We start from the raw sequence: 15,235 nt of genomic DNA on the forward strand, positions 1-15,235 counted from the left end.
GAGCAGAAAGGTAGAAAAGGTAACCATACATACTCTAAATCACTTACACAGCCTGAGTTCTAAACTGTTCTGCTGACCACTTTTCCTTGTGACATACAATTAGAAGTGTTAGGAAAGTGGAATGGAGCAAAAATTCCAGAAGCATTCACTAACATTAAAGAGACAATAAAACATTTAGGTCTAATTCATTTGAATTTTTCTCAATTTTTGCCCAATTGCTTAATTTTGATCTTGTAGAATTCCCACTTGCCCTCAAAGGCACTTCGGATTATAAGGAATCTAAGGAGAAGACTCAAATTGATCTTTCAGTAAAGTGATAAACAAGAATGAAATAATACTAGTTTTTTGGTTGGTCTGTGTTTGTAACATCCCTTTTCTATAGAAAACAGCCAGGATTATATTCCTAAAAAAATGATCAGTTCATGCCATTGCCTCTCCTTAAAAACCTTCAGTTGGTTGCCACAGCCTCAGAGCATAACCTAAAAGTTCAAGGGCCTCCAAAATCCAACCTACTTCCCCGGTTTCAGCTTTCCTTGCCCAACTCTAAGCCCTCTTCTCCACTAGCCACCACCTTCCTACACTATACACATGGGTTCCTAGAAGCCCAATCTCCCTTCTCAACCTATTACAAGTTCACATCTTTCAAGGACAAGGTCAAATGAGACCATGGAGCTGGATGCATTAATTCATTTCTTAATATCCGTCTGCTTTTCTGAGTAAAAGGGCATACCTTTTTTTTCCTTTGCTCCATAAAATTACTCTACTGATTCCTCACTTTTCCATTTATTTCATTCTGCCCCTATGTTGCAGTCAGTAGTTCCCTTACCTCTCATATACTAATACTTTATTCAGTACATTTGTTAGAATTAAACAGAAATGCAGTCTTTTAAATTCCATACTAGAATTAGCCAGCCATGGTGGCGCATGCCTGTAGTCCCAGCTACTTAGGAGGCTGAGGCATGAGAATTGCTTGAACCTGGGAGGCACAGGTTGCGGTGAGCCAAGATTGCACCACTGCACTCCAACCTGGGCGACAGAGCAAGACACTGTCTAAATTAATTAATTAATTAATTCAATATTAGCACAGTTTGTTATACAAAAACAAATTTGAAACAAGTAGCTATTTAAAAAATAACATTTTCTTCTGAATTACATTTTAAAGTGTGAATTATAATTTAAAGAATAAATATGTACCCAAAAATAAATTTTTGTAGCTAGAGATCCCCTTTTCAGATGCTATGAAAAAGTCCTCCTTATATCACATTTTGCATCTCTCAGTCCAATACTTTCCATGAAGACCAAGCAGGTTTTCGGACCGAACACTGTGCTGCTGACAATGGATATACTGATAAAATGGCCCCCCAAAATTTAAGAATTGCTGTGTGTGTGTGTGTCTGTATGTAGTCACTATTTATTCTTGATTTTTGACTCTATGGATAAAAGTTAACCATGGGCCATGCTGTGGAAGTTCAAAATGAATCATATATTAGAAAAGCAGGTCGGGCGCAATAGCTCATGCCTGTAATCCCAGCCCTTTGGGAGGCGGAGGCGGACAGATCATTTGAGGTCAGGAGTTCGAGACCAGCCTGGCCAACATGGTGAAATGCCATCTCTGCTAAAAATACAAAAATTAGCCGGGCGTGGTGGCACACGCCTGTAATCCCAGCTACTCAGAAGGCTGAGGCAGGAGAATTGCTTGAACCTCGGAGGCGGAGGTCGCAGTGAGCCAAGATCACACCATTACGCTCCAGCCTCAGTGACAGAGCGAGACTCCATGTCAAAAAAAAAAAAAAAGCTTCTTTCTGTATTCTAACCCAATCCAAGAATCGGACTATACAAGAGTAGTCTCCTGACATATCAGATTTTCAATCTCCAATATGGCTAAACAGACTCAGTCACGCTCCCCAAATGTTTTAACTACTATCTGGCCAGGCACAGTGGCACATGCCTGTAATCCCAGCACTTTGGGAGGCCAAGGTGGGTGGATCACTTGAGGTCAGGAGTTCAAGACCAGCCTGGCCAACATGGTGAAACTCCGTCTCTACTAAAAGCACAAAAATCAGCTGGGCATGGCGGCAGGCGCCTGTAATCCCAGCTACTCAGGAAGCTGAGGCAGGAGAATAGCTTGAACCTGGGAGGCGGAGGTTGCAGTGAGCCAAGATGGTACCATTGCGCTACAGCCTGGGCAACAAGAGCAAAACTCTGTCTCAAAAAAGAAAAAAAACAAAGAAAAGGGGTCTCACTTTTTCACCGCCCAGGTTGGAGTGCAGTGGTGTGAGCGAAGCTCATGGCAGCCTCAAAACTCCTTGGCTGTACCTCAGCCTCAGGAGTAGCTGGGTACTATAGGCATGCATCACTGCCCTGTTTATTTTTTATTTTATTTTGTAAAGGTATTTGAAGAACATTTTTTCCTTTTATTTAAAGAAGCTGTTGAAAACATTTAGTACATATCTATCTACCTACCTATCTATTTATTGAAACAGGGTCTCACTCTGTTGCCCAGGCTGGAGTACAGTGGAATAATCACAGTTCACTGCAGCCTCAATCTCCCAGGCTCAAGCAATCCTCCTCCCTCAGCCTCTGGAGTTATTGGGACTACAAGCACATGCCACCACACCTACGTAATTTTTTTTTTTTTTTTTTTTTTTTTGAGACGGAGTTTCACTTTTGTTGCCCAGGCTGGAGTGCAATGGCTCGCGATCTCGGCTCACCACAACCTCCACCTCCCGGGTTCAAGTGATTCTCCTGCCTCAGCCTCCCGAGTAGCTGGGATTACAGGCATGTGCCACCACATCCAGCTAACTTTGTATTTTTAGTAGAGACAGAGTTTCTCCATGTTGGTCAAGCTGGTCTCGAACTCTTGACCTCAGGTGATCCGCCTGCCTCAGCCTCCCAAAGTGCTGGAATTACAAGCATGAACCACCGCGCCCAGCCACTAAATTTATCTTTAATAGAGATAAGATCCTGCTTCACTGCCCAGGCTGATATCGAACTATTGGGTGCAAGCAATCCTCTCACCTAGGCCTCCCAAAGTGCTGGGATTACAGGTGTGAGCCACTGTCCCCAGCCCTAGTAAGTCTTTATTTTTTATTTTTTTGAGATGAGTTTCACTCTTGTTGCCCAGGCTGGAGTGCAATGGCACGATCTCGGCTTACGACAACCTCTGCCTCCTGGGTTCAAGTGATTCTCCTGCCTCAGCCTCCCGAGTAGCTGGGATTACAGGCATGCACCACCTCACTCAGCTGATTTTTTTGTATTTTTAGTAGAGATGGGGTTTCTCCATGTTGGTCAGGCTAGTCTCGAACTCCTGACCTCAGGTGATCCGCCTGCCTCGGCCTCCCAAAGTGCTGGGATTACAGGTGTGAGCCATAAGGCCCGGCCTATTTTTTACTTTTAAGGTGGAGTTTTGCTCTTGTTGCCCAAGCTGGAGTGCAATGGCACGATCTTGGCTCACTGCAACCTCCGCCTTCCAGTTTCAAGTGATTCTCTTGCCTCAGTCTCCCGAGTAGCTGGGATTACAAGCACGCACCACCATGCCCGGCTAAATTTGTATTTTTAGTAGAGACGGGGTTTCTCCATGTTGGTTAGGCTGGTCTCAAACTCCCGACCTCAGTGATGCACCAGCCTCGGCCTCCCAAAGTGCTGGGATTACAGGCATGAGCCACCGCGCCCAACGGTACATATCTTTATATCAGGATGTTTATAACAATTTTCTCTTAGAACATCTTTAGAATTTAATACTAGGAAAAAAGGTTTCTCTCGACAAACTACTAGGCTTTCTTTTACCAGAATGAAAATTGTACAATTTATCTTTCCCTTTTTGCATTAAATTCCATGTTTCCAAATTAAATTACAATAACCACATTAGCCGAGGCAACCTATACATTTACTTTTTCTTGTTACATAATTTTTTACTTATTTATATTTTAATAGCTTCACTGTATATATTTGTAGTAAGCTGCTCAAATCCTTTCTAGAAGTAGTAACTGGTATAAATTATAAATAAATAAAAACTTCCTGTAATAGCCTATTCTGCTATTAACACTGTAAATATGTTGTGTAGTCAAAGTTCTAGTTCCTAAAAACAAATAAAACCAAACGACACAGCAAGCTTTTAAAAGTTACATAAAGATCGGCTGGGCATTGTGGCTCACGCCTATAATCCCAACACTTTGGGAGGCCAAGGCGGGTGGATCACTTGAGGTCAGGAGTTCAAGACCAGCCTGGCCAACATGGTGAAACGCTGTCTCTACCAAAAATACAAAAATTAGCTGGGCGTGGTGGCGCATGACTGTAATCCCAGCTACTCGGGAGGCTGAGGCAGGAGAATCGCTTGAACTCGGGAGATGAGGGCTGCAGTGAGCCAAGGTCACACCACTGCACTCTAGCCTGGATGACAGAGCGAGACTCTGTCTCAAAAAAAAAAAAAAAAAAAAAAGTTGCACAAAGATTTATGTTGAATGAATTTAATAGCCATGTGAGCGGCCAGAAAAACAGCAGTTTCAGAAGACTGACACCAGCCCACAAACAGAAGTAGCCAAAAGTTCAAGGAAGAAAAAAACGAAATGAGTAACATACTTAGTACTGCAAAAGTGTGAAGTGTGCCTCCTGGTTTCAGCAATAAAGGCTGGAAACCAGAGCAAGGGCAGTATCCATGAAGTGGAGGGCAGGAGGGGACATTGAAGCCAGCCTGTAATGGGTTGGCACAGAAGTGGGAAATGCCAGTATCCATGACACTGTCAGAGCCTGGCTATGATGAGCAGGAGAGAGCAAATAGGAATGAAAGGATTTTATTGGAAGGAACAGAAACGAAGGAGGGCTTTTCCTCCCCCCAGCCCTTTATTTGTAATAGGAAAGACTTGCACATTTCTATACTTTATTCAATAGCTATTTACTGGGTGCCTACAATGCAACAGGCAGTTCCTGGGGAAAATAATCAGTGAACAAAAAAGATAAACCTCCTTGTCATGGAGGAATTTACATTCTAGTAGGGAGAGGGAGGACATTAAAATTAATAAATCAGGTATAGAGAATCGAGAATGTAATCAGCATCATGGGGGAGTACAGCAAAGTCAGGGGGATCAAGATTGTGATGGTGGGAAGGATTGCTGTGCAGGTGCATAAATGAAGTCAGGGTGGGCCTGCTGATGTGCTGAGATTTAAGCAAAGACTTGAAAGAGGTGAAGGAGTTAGCCAAGCAGATTTCAGGGGAAAAGTATTCCAGGCAGAAGAAAGAGTAAGAGCAGCTGGGTGCGGTGGCTCACGCCTGTAACCTCAGCACTCTGGGAGGCTGAGGCAGGTGGATCACCTGAGGCCAGAAGTTCAAGACCAGCCTGGCCAACATGGTGAAACACCATCTCTACTAAAAATACAAAATTAGCCAGGCTTGGTGGCGGGTGCCTATAATCCCAGCTGTTCAGGAGGCCGAGGCAGGAGAATTGCTTGAACCCAGGAGATTGCACCTCTGCACCCCAGCCTGGGAGACACAGCAAGACTGTCTCAAAAAAAAAAAAAAGAAAAAGAAAGAGTAAGAGCAAGGGCCCTATGGTAGGACTGTGCCTAGTGTGTTCAAGAACAGTGGAAAAGGCTGGGCACAATGGCTCACGCCCGTAATCCCAACATTTTGGAAGGCAGAGGCGGGCAGATCACCTGAGGTCAGGAGTTTCAGACCAGCCTGGCCAACATGGTGAAACCCCATCTCTACTAAAAATACAAAAACTAGCTGGGCGTGGTGGCACACGCTGAGTAATCCCAGCTACTCGGGAGGCTGAGGCAGGAGAATCACTTGAATCCGGGAGGCAGAGGTTGTAGTGAGCCAAGATCAAGCCACTGCACTCCAGTCTCGGTGACAGAACAAGACTCTGTCTCAAAAAAAAAAAAAAAGAAAGTGGGGAAGTACTGCAGGGAAAAGAAGAGTAACCAATACTGCAAGTTCCTACAGATTAGAACAGTGCTATCCCTAACAGAGGCCAAGACAGAGTAACCTCTTTCTCACACTGGGGGAAAGAACGGAAGAAAGAGGGCAGAGAAGTTTGTAAGTAGAGGAAGGGAAAGCTCAGGGAGTTCATGCCCTTTTTTCCTATGAGGTGGCAGGCAAGGTATTCTGCCAAGCATGGGGCAGTGAGAGGTTTGAGTCAAGGGGTCCAGATTTTATAATAGCAACTGTGGAGAAATGAGGAGGGAACTAAGCAGAACTGCTCCGACAGGGACCAAAGACAGATTTAAGGGAGACCTCGGACTACACATTAATTGTGGCACTAATCCCCAGCACTATGCAGGTTTCTCCATGACACAGAGTAAGAATGGAGGGTATGGATGGTAGGGATGATGTGAGGCTGGCTTCTGCATAGTAAGTCCTGAAGAATAATAAGAAAGAATAAAAACTGCAAGCAATGCAACCCAGAGGTCGTAGTATAGAAAAGGAAGGAAAAGAAGTAAAATCTGGAAGAGGCTGACAGTTTAGGAGACTTAGAGTGGGAGAACACGCATAAAGTGATTATGAAAGTGAAAGCTATCAATTATCACAGTTTAAGACTTGAAGGTGAATTTGAGACCTTAACATGATGACAAGTTAAAGATGTGGCCATAACACTGAACAACTGGAACAGAATGAAGCCAATGTTTGCTTGAGCTCAATTCAAGAAATTTTACAGTTAACAGTAGTTACAAAGGAAACTCAGCATAGTGGTTACTTACTAGTACTTATGATCTTGGGGAAGTCACTTGGCCTGTTTTAGTTTCATCTGTAAAATGGAAATAACGGTATTTATTTCATATGGCTGCTATTAAGATTAAATTAGTTAATAAACGTAAAGTGCTTAGAAAAAAGCCTGGCACACAGAAAGTGCTCAATATGAGTAAGCTATTTTATCACTATTGTTGTTTCTGTTATTGTTTATTTACATAGTCATTGACATCTGCCAAGATGATGTCAAAAATCTGGATGAAAGAGAGAACTAAGCCAACAATATAGTAATCCAAAAGAGCAATGGGGCTGGGCACAGCGGCTCATGCCTTTAATCCCCCCACTTTGGAAGGCTGAGGTGGATCACTTGAGCTCAGGAGTTCAAGACCAGGCTGGGCAATAAGCAATATAGTGAGACCCCCCAACTCTACAAAAATTTAAAAATTAGCTGGGCATGGTAGCGCATGCCTGTAGTCCCAGCTACTCAGGAGACTGAGACAGGAGGATCACTTGAGCCCAGGAGGTCAAGGCTGCAGTGAGCCATGACTGCGCCACTGCACTCCAGCCTGGGCAATAGAGTAAGACCCTGTCTCAAGGGGAAAAAAACGGGCAATGGTAGAGGATAGTATGGTTGAATGATATGCTTTGGTATAAACAATGTGATATTAAATACAAAAAATAGGCCGGGCACGGTGGCTCATGCCTGTAATCCCAGCACTTTGGGAGACCAAGGTGGGTGGATCACCTGAGGTTGGGAGTTCAAGACCAGCCTGGCCAACATGGAGAAACCCCATCTCTACTAAAAATACAAAATTAGCCGGGCATGGTGGCACAGGCCTGTAATCCCAGCTACTAGGGAGGCTGAGGCAGGAGAATCGCTTGAACCTGGGAGGTGGAGGTTGCGGTGAGCCGAGATCGGGCCGTTGCACTCCAGCCTGGGCAACAAGAGTGCAACTCCGCCTCAAAAAAATATAGATAGATAGATAGATAGATAGATATAGATATATATAAATCCATCAAACATTTACAAGCTTGTGACTTCAAACACATATACAAAAAACCACAAGACAATTGTAAAAGTACCAATTGAGTATTAGATAATAAGTACAGTATTATGTACATACAACATTACAAAGAATTTTGAAAATGCTCTGACTGGAAATCACGGAAACCATATCAGGATACTAAATTGTACTAAAATGAAAATGAGTTGGAGTTAACTTTATCTCACCATTTCTATATAGAAATGGTAGCCCAGGTGCAGTGGCTCATGCCTGTAATCCCAACACTTTGGGAGGCTGAGGCGGGTGGATCACAAGGTCAGGAATTCGAGATCAGCCTGGCCAATATGGTGAAATCCCATCTCTACTAAAAATACAAAAATTAGCTGGGTATGGTGGTGTGCACCTGTAGTCCCAGCTGCTCGGGAGGCTGAGGCAGGAGAATCGCTTGAACCCAGGAGGTGGAGGTTGCAGTGAGCCAAGATCACACCACTGCACTCCAGCCTGAGTGACAGAGTAAGACTCCATCCCCCCACAAAAAAAAAAAAAAAGGCAGGGCACGGTGGCTCATGCCTGTAATCCCAGCACTTTGGGAGGCCAAGGCAGGCGAATCAGAAGGTCAGGAGTTCGAGACCTGCCTGGCCAACATGGTGAAACCCCGTCTCTACTAAAAATACAAAAATTAGCTGGGCGTGGTGGCAGGTGCCTGTAATCCCAGCTACTTGGGAGGCTGAGGCAGGAGAATCATTTGAACCTGGGAGGCGGAGGTTGCAGTGAGCCAAGATCACACCACTGCACTCCAGCCTGGGCGACAGGGCGAGACTCTGTCTTAAAAAAAAAAAAAAAAAAAGAAAGAAAGAAAGAAGTGGTAAAGTGTGAGTTCCTTGAAGGTAAAGAACTAAATCTCTACATGCACCCTCAGTTAATGGGTAATGCCTATAGTAAAAGAGCATCAATGAATCAGTGGCCCATTAACCAAACAGTTCAACTCCGAGAAGTCCAAGGCATCTTTTTATTTTTAGCAGGCAAAGTCTGAGCCCAGAGTGGAGTGCAATGGCGCTGTCTTAGCTCACTGTAATCTCAAACTCAAGCCATCCTCCCCACTCAGCCTCCGAGGCACTAGGACTACAAACACACACCACCCACATCCAGATTTTTTTTTTTTTGGTAGAGATGGGGGTCCTGCTATGTTGTCCAAGCTTGTCTCAAACTCTTGATGTGAAGCAATCCTCCCGCCTCAGCCTCCCAAAGCACTGAGATTACAGATGTGAGCCACTGGATCCGGCCCAAGGCACCTTTTGCAGGTTTTTCCTACCACAGTCACATCTGTTTAATTTCTCTTCTATCCCGATAAGCTGCACAAAAAAAGTTCAAGAAGTATGCATACTTATTCACACTCTTTCATAGAATCCAGATATTCACCAGTATCTGTTCAAACGAGGCCATCTTTCAAAGAGAAATACATGAAATAGACATAAAATAACTTCAGAGCATTATGAAATTATACCATGTTAGTTTACAAGACCAAAAGTATATGCTTCCTCCTGGAAAAGATCTACTTTGATTAGCAGCCTGGGAAGGGGATTACAAATAGGAAGGCAGGGGGCCCATTGTCCTTTACTTTGTACCCAGGACAAGACCACAGTGGGAAAATGGACTAAAAAGCTTTGGCCTTAAGACAGACTCCGTTGGCAGACTTTCTTGGACACTTATTCCCTGCACGAAATCAAAATGGGAAAGAAGAAAGCGAGAAAAAAGGAAAAGTGCATTCACATCTGGTCTTGAAAAGGAAAAACAGTCTGTTCTAAGCCTTAAAAGCTATACTTAATTGGATAAATTTTGGAAAAACACTCATCAGAGCAGAGCTACACATACTCATAAAATCTAGCCTTCATATCAGATTCACAATCAGGTCTGATTTTACCAAATGCTGAAATTATTTTTAATCAAAAATGTTCAGATCTTTATACTAATAAAGTAACTCTAAAAATTAAAAACTTCGAAATATTTCTAACTTAGGGCATGGAATTTCAAAACAGACATTCTGTATTTCTCTCATATTAGTGTAATGCAAAAAACACTAGTTTCTGTTGAAGTTACATTTGGTTCAACAAGTTTTAAAACTAAAGCTTGATGACAAAAATAACAAAAAAACAGTGTTAAGACTTTGCTTAGCAAAACCTATCCAAATTTTTAAAATGTATATATATATATACACACACACACACACACACACACACACACACACACACATATATATATCTACACATTTTTTTTTTTAGCCAGGGTCTTGCTGTTGCCCAGGCTAGCCTCAAGCAATCCTCCCACCTCAGTCTCCCAAATAGCTGGGAATACAGGCATGAGCCACCATGCCCAGGTATTTATTTATTCATTTATTTTTGTAGAGACAGAGTCCCACTCTGTTGCCCAGGGTGGTCTCGAACTCCTGAGCTCAAGGGATCCTCCTGTCTCAGCCTCCCAAAGTGTTGGGATTACAAGGCATGAGCCACCGCACCCATCCCAAAATTTTTTACATAGTTCAACCTGAGAAGTTATGAGAATCTATTTATTAACAAATTGAACTTGAATGAAAGCAAAGGCCACAAAGAAGAAAGCAGGCATGCCATCTCTCCAGGTCCTGTCCACATCTAGGATATAGGAAAGAACAGATCTACAGACTCATGCTGAACCCAGTTATTGATCATCTCCAGACCTGCTTACAATACCAACCTATGTGCAATTCTCATATTCCACCTTCAAACAGTACATTAACAACACTTGCTCTATAATCCAACAACCATACCAACTTAATCAGAAAGCACCACCTCACTTCTTAGAGGAACACAAGAAATAGATTTTGTTATGACTAAACTAAGGAGACAAAATGCCAGCCTTTAAATAAAATATCCACCATGATATCACCTCTTAAGAGTTATTCAAATCTCATCAGCACACTTTCATCAGGCTCAGACAGGCACATCATGACACAAAGCGGAATGTTCAATGGTGGCAGAACAGCTGCCCAGAGCAGTAAGAGATATGAGCAAGGGATCTGTTGACAATCTAATTTCAGCTACCTCGAGATTCCACAAAGATGACAGCCTGCGTCCTCAGAAATGCCGCCACTAGCTTCGCCCACTATCAGAATACTCTGGTTTACTTCTTCTCTGCAAGTTGAGCGACTCTGAAAATCTATCCATCCAATGCTCTACGGCTACTCGAGACCTCCATACTGATACAGTGGCCTTAGCAATTCTCAGATTGGCCTATGCACATGTAAAGCATCAGCAGGCCTTTCACAGCCCCCGCACTGGACGCAGAAGATGAATAGAGAAACACGGAATTTCACCCCAACAAGAATGGAATCTTGAAGGCAGTTTACCTTGGAAGCTCATTTAGCAATCAAGGAAAAAAAAAAGGGATCTGGAAGCTCCATTCTGGCGTTAGGGGCGGGAATGTTTTGTGTTGCATGAACAATGACTAGCTTGCTCAAGCAGCCTCCCAACCCCCCACAACTTGGCTTCTGGTCTGGCCAGTCACCCTGAAAGCTGCCAGGGCTGTCACTCGGTGCCTTCCAGCAACTGGACTTAGCTCCTAAAGGATTTGTCAGATCATCCTCCCAATATGGCTGCCCGAGTAATCCCAGTCGGCTGAACGCCGGGACCACACCAGCCTTCCTCACACCTGGCCAGCATCCAACAAGCCCCCTCCCTCCTATCGCACCCCTCTTTCCAGGCCTCGAGCCCTCGGCTCCCCCAGCGCCAAGCGATGACCTTTCCTATCGCCATCTGGCAAAGGGCATAACCACATTCCCAGCCGAAGCCCGATGCCCACCACAAAGGAGGAAAGGGGAGAGGGAAAATGAGAAACGATGGCTTCAAACGGAGCACAGCCGTCCCGGGCTGCAACGTGCGCGGAGCCCAGGGAACGGCCCGGCAGCGGCGGGTCTGGAGAGCGCTGGGCACAGCCGGGGCCTGGCAGCGCGGGGGAAACGGAGGGCCGGTGCAGGGCACTGCGGGGGCCCCAGCCGACCGCTGGACGCCAGCCCGAGACTCGCTGCTGGCCTAGGGAGGGGTCCCCTCCCCCGAGGGCGAGGCTCCCGCACCCGGCGCCCGTCCCGCGCTATCTCCCCTCAGACCCCGCCCGGACCCCGGCCCGGCCGCTCCTCCCCGCGGAAGCGGCCCCCTCCTCAACCCCGCGGCCGCGGCGCCAACCGCGCCAGCCCCGCCGCCTTACCTCAGCTGCGCTGCAGACCGACGGGCGGACCGGGTCAACAGGAGCCGCGGAGCGCGGGGGCGCGGGGGGCCGGGCACCAACGCACCTCAGCTCGAACAGCGGCCGCCGCGAGCCGCAGGGCGCCGCTCCGCAGCCCCATCACGCAGCAGCCCGGCACCACATCGAGGTGGGAGGTGGGCGGTCGGCGGTGGGCGGCGGACAGTAGTGCGCGAGTGCGGGAGGCCAGGGCGCAGCGACGGCCGGCGGTGACTGCTGCGGAGGACGGGGAGCGGCTCCGACGCGCTCGGGCGACTCCCAGGACCGCTGCCGTCAGACTGCCCCGCTTCGGTCCTCGCGAAACTCCGCCCGCAGTCGCCAGCGCGGGACACCGCCCCGAGCTGGGCCGCTGCGCGTCACCTCGTATCCGCCCCGGCGCCCGCGACGGACACGGGCTGTGGCCAATCACAGCACAGAGCTCGGGGCGGCCAGCCAATCGCAGGGGGAGCCGGGGAGTGGGGCTGCTGCGGGGAGCTGCAGGGACATCGAGCGCCCCCTAGTGGCCCTCGGGCCGGCGCAGTGAGTGGGTGCCGGTTGGCCAAAGCCGGAGCCCGGAGTTCCCTCCCGGGTGACCCCCAAGGGCATTCGTCGGAATCAGCCGCCCCCAGCCACTCCGATAATCCGCCTTATACGGGGACAAAAGATTGACTGAGTGGAGCGGGGCGGGGCCCAGGGGTCCTGATGCCCGCAGAGGAGCTGGGATCAACATGGGAGGCGCCGAGAGTGGAATCATTGTCCGTCGGAAAACATCTCGCAGGCGGAACCGGCCGAACGCGGCGCGGTGGGAGCGGAACCCCGAGAAGGGATGAGCGCATCCCGCGAGAAGCTGCCTGGCCTATTCTTACCGAACCCGAGCACAACACCTCCCACGCGCCACCTCGGGAGAGAAGGCGGAATGAGTAATGGAAAAGCATGACTTGGTGGGCATTCCACTTGTCTCCTTGGGAGACCGCGGAAGGGCTGTGAGGAGAGGAACAAACGCTTTGCACCGTCCCTGAGTTAATGAGCCCAGCCCCCTTCTGGGAGATGCCCTTGAAGGAGGGAGAGTGGAAGTCAGAAACCCGGAGGACACAAAAGCATGAGCAGTGATTTCTTTAAAATCAGATTTAGGTTCAGCTGGAAAGAAAAATCTCACTGTTCAGAAACAGTTCAATTCAGTACTTAATAAAATATAATCTTCAGTGATAATATATTCAATTATCAGGCCCAGGCCGAGCACTATTACTTTATAAGGTTGTGAATTTTTTTTATTTACTAGCAGACATTGAAAGTAAAATCACATGTCTTCCCCTGAATTAAATACAGTATTATTGTGAGTAAAAGGTATTATGTACAAGCATATGCACTAAAACGTCGAAATTAATTTTCTACACTAATAATTCTGGAAAATCTCCACCACCACTCAAGTCCTCAGACTCTTCATCCGCTTTTATTGATCACTTCTCATTTTATTTAGAATTTAAACTCCACCTACCTGCAGAAGGATTTGACATCGCTTACACTAAAGCATACAGCAGTGAAATCGTATAGCATTAAAATAGGCATAAAATTCATAGTAATGAAACAAGTAAGAGACTTTTTAAAAGCTGTTTGAATGAGAGCCATGCCTAGAAAGAAAAATTTTTATGTTTTGTTTTGAGACAGAGTTTTACTCTCGCCCAGGCTGAGCTCAGTGGCACAATGTCAAATCTCTGCAAACTCCGCCTCCCAGGTTCAAGCGATTCTCCTGCCTCAGCCTCCCGAGTAGCTGGGATTACAGGTGCCCGCCACCACGCCCGGCTAATTTTTGTATTTTTAGTGGAGACGGGGTTTCACTATGTTGGTCAGGTTGGTCTTGAACTCCTGACCTCAGGTGATCCACCCGTCTCAGCCTCTCAAAGTGCTGGGAATACAGGCATGAGCCACTGCGCCCGGCGAGAAAAACAATATTTTAAAAATCCATAGTCAAGGAAATATGTTGCCACTGAGCACAGAACTCAGCTCTTAGCTTCCTGAAGGCTAAGAGTAAAATGAAACTATAGTAGGTTAATAAACAGGAACTCATCAAGTAGACACCACTTCATCATAGCATGAACCTCCTTGCCTAAGTACTGTGATGAGCGCCATGGAGAGTTACGAAAACCTGGGTGGCTGTATTGTTTGAACTCTCAATGGAGCACAATCTAAAAAGAATCTAAAACGTAGTGAAGAACCAGGAGCGGTGGCTCACTACAGTAATCCCAACACTTTGGGAGGCCAAGGCAGGTGGATCACTTGAGGTCAGGAGTTCGAGACCAGCCTGACCAACATGGCAAAACCCCGTCTCTACTAAAAAATACAAAAATTAGCCAGGCGTGGTGGGCACGCCTGTAATCCCAGCTACTTGGGAACCTGCGGCAGGAGAATCACTTAAACCCGGGAGGTGGACGAGGAGGCGGTTGCAGTGAACTGAGATCCTACCACTGAACTCCAGCCTGGGAGATAGAGTGAGACTCTGTCTCAACAAAAAATAAAATAAAATTTAAAACAAAAACGTAGTGAAGAGGATATGATTGTGATTGGCAGGAGAAGAAGCTAGCCAAAGGGCACACAGAAGGCACAGAAGGGTCAATAAAGGCAAAGAAGGCTGCTCCAGGATCCAAGGTCAAACAGCCCCCTCTGCATAAGCCTTTTGCCTCTCTGACAGATGAAGTCACACTGCCCAGCCAGTTTCTCAGATTACAAATTCTGTATAAAAGCATCTCTTTAAAACAATAAATAAATTACTAGAAAATTGAACGTAGCCATGATCTGGTAGTGCTGTCTCTGGAATGCAAGGATACAAGAACATCAGAAGGCCTAGTCACGTGGTGCACTGCCACACTCCCATCACAATCACAATCACAATCAGGTTTCTGGATACAAAATCAATACACAAAAATCCGAAGTGTTCCTTTTTGATAGGAAGACTTTATTATTACTATTATTTTAGACAGGGTCTCACTCTGTCACCCAGGCTGGAATGCAGTGGTGTGATCACAGTTTACTACAGCCTCAACACTTGCCCCTGGTTTAATCCATCCTCCCACCTCAGCCTCCTGAGTAGGTAGCACTATAGGCACACGCCACCGCGCCCAGCTAATTTTTCTATTTTTTGTAGAGACGGCTGGTATCCAGCTCCTGGACTCCAGTGATCCATCAACCTCAGCCTCCCAAACTGCTGGGACTACAGGTGTGAGCCACTGAGCCTGGCCTTTATTGCTATTTTTAATGGGATCTTTTTAAAAAATCAAGTCTTCCTGGCCAGGTGCTGTGGCCC

The 15,235-nt window shown here is 46.4% G+C and overlaps 1 protein-coding gene across 15 annotated transcripts in view; it reads right to left on the reverse strand.

Moving 5' to 3' along the window:
• The window catches only part of KIF1B (kinesin family member 1B), a 173,883-nt gene extending 161,164 nt beyond the window's left edge, over positions 1 to 12,719 (reverse strand). For 9 of the 15 annotated variants that reach the window (XM_063720047.1, XM_054556605.2, XM_063720043.1 and 6 more), the window contains exon 1: positions 11,923 to 12,324. The gene's annotated coding sequence lies outside the window, so the exon portion shown is untranslated. Of the gene's footprint in view, positions 1 to 6,696; positions 6,744 to 11,922 lie in introns of all 15 variants that reach the window. The other 6 variants (XM_024253261.3, XM_009235399.4, XM_063720050.1 and 3 more) reach the window with 3 other exon arrangements.
• Positions 12,720 to 15,235: the final 2,516 nt, after the last annotated feature.

Source organism: Pongo abelii, chromosome 1, assembly GCF_028885655.2.
Source record: "Pongo abelii isolate AG06213 chromosome 1, NHGRI_mPonAbe1-v2.0_pri, whole genome shotgun sequence".
NCBI lineage: Eukaryota > Metazoa > Chordata > Mammalia > Primates > Hominidae > Pongo > Pongo abelii.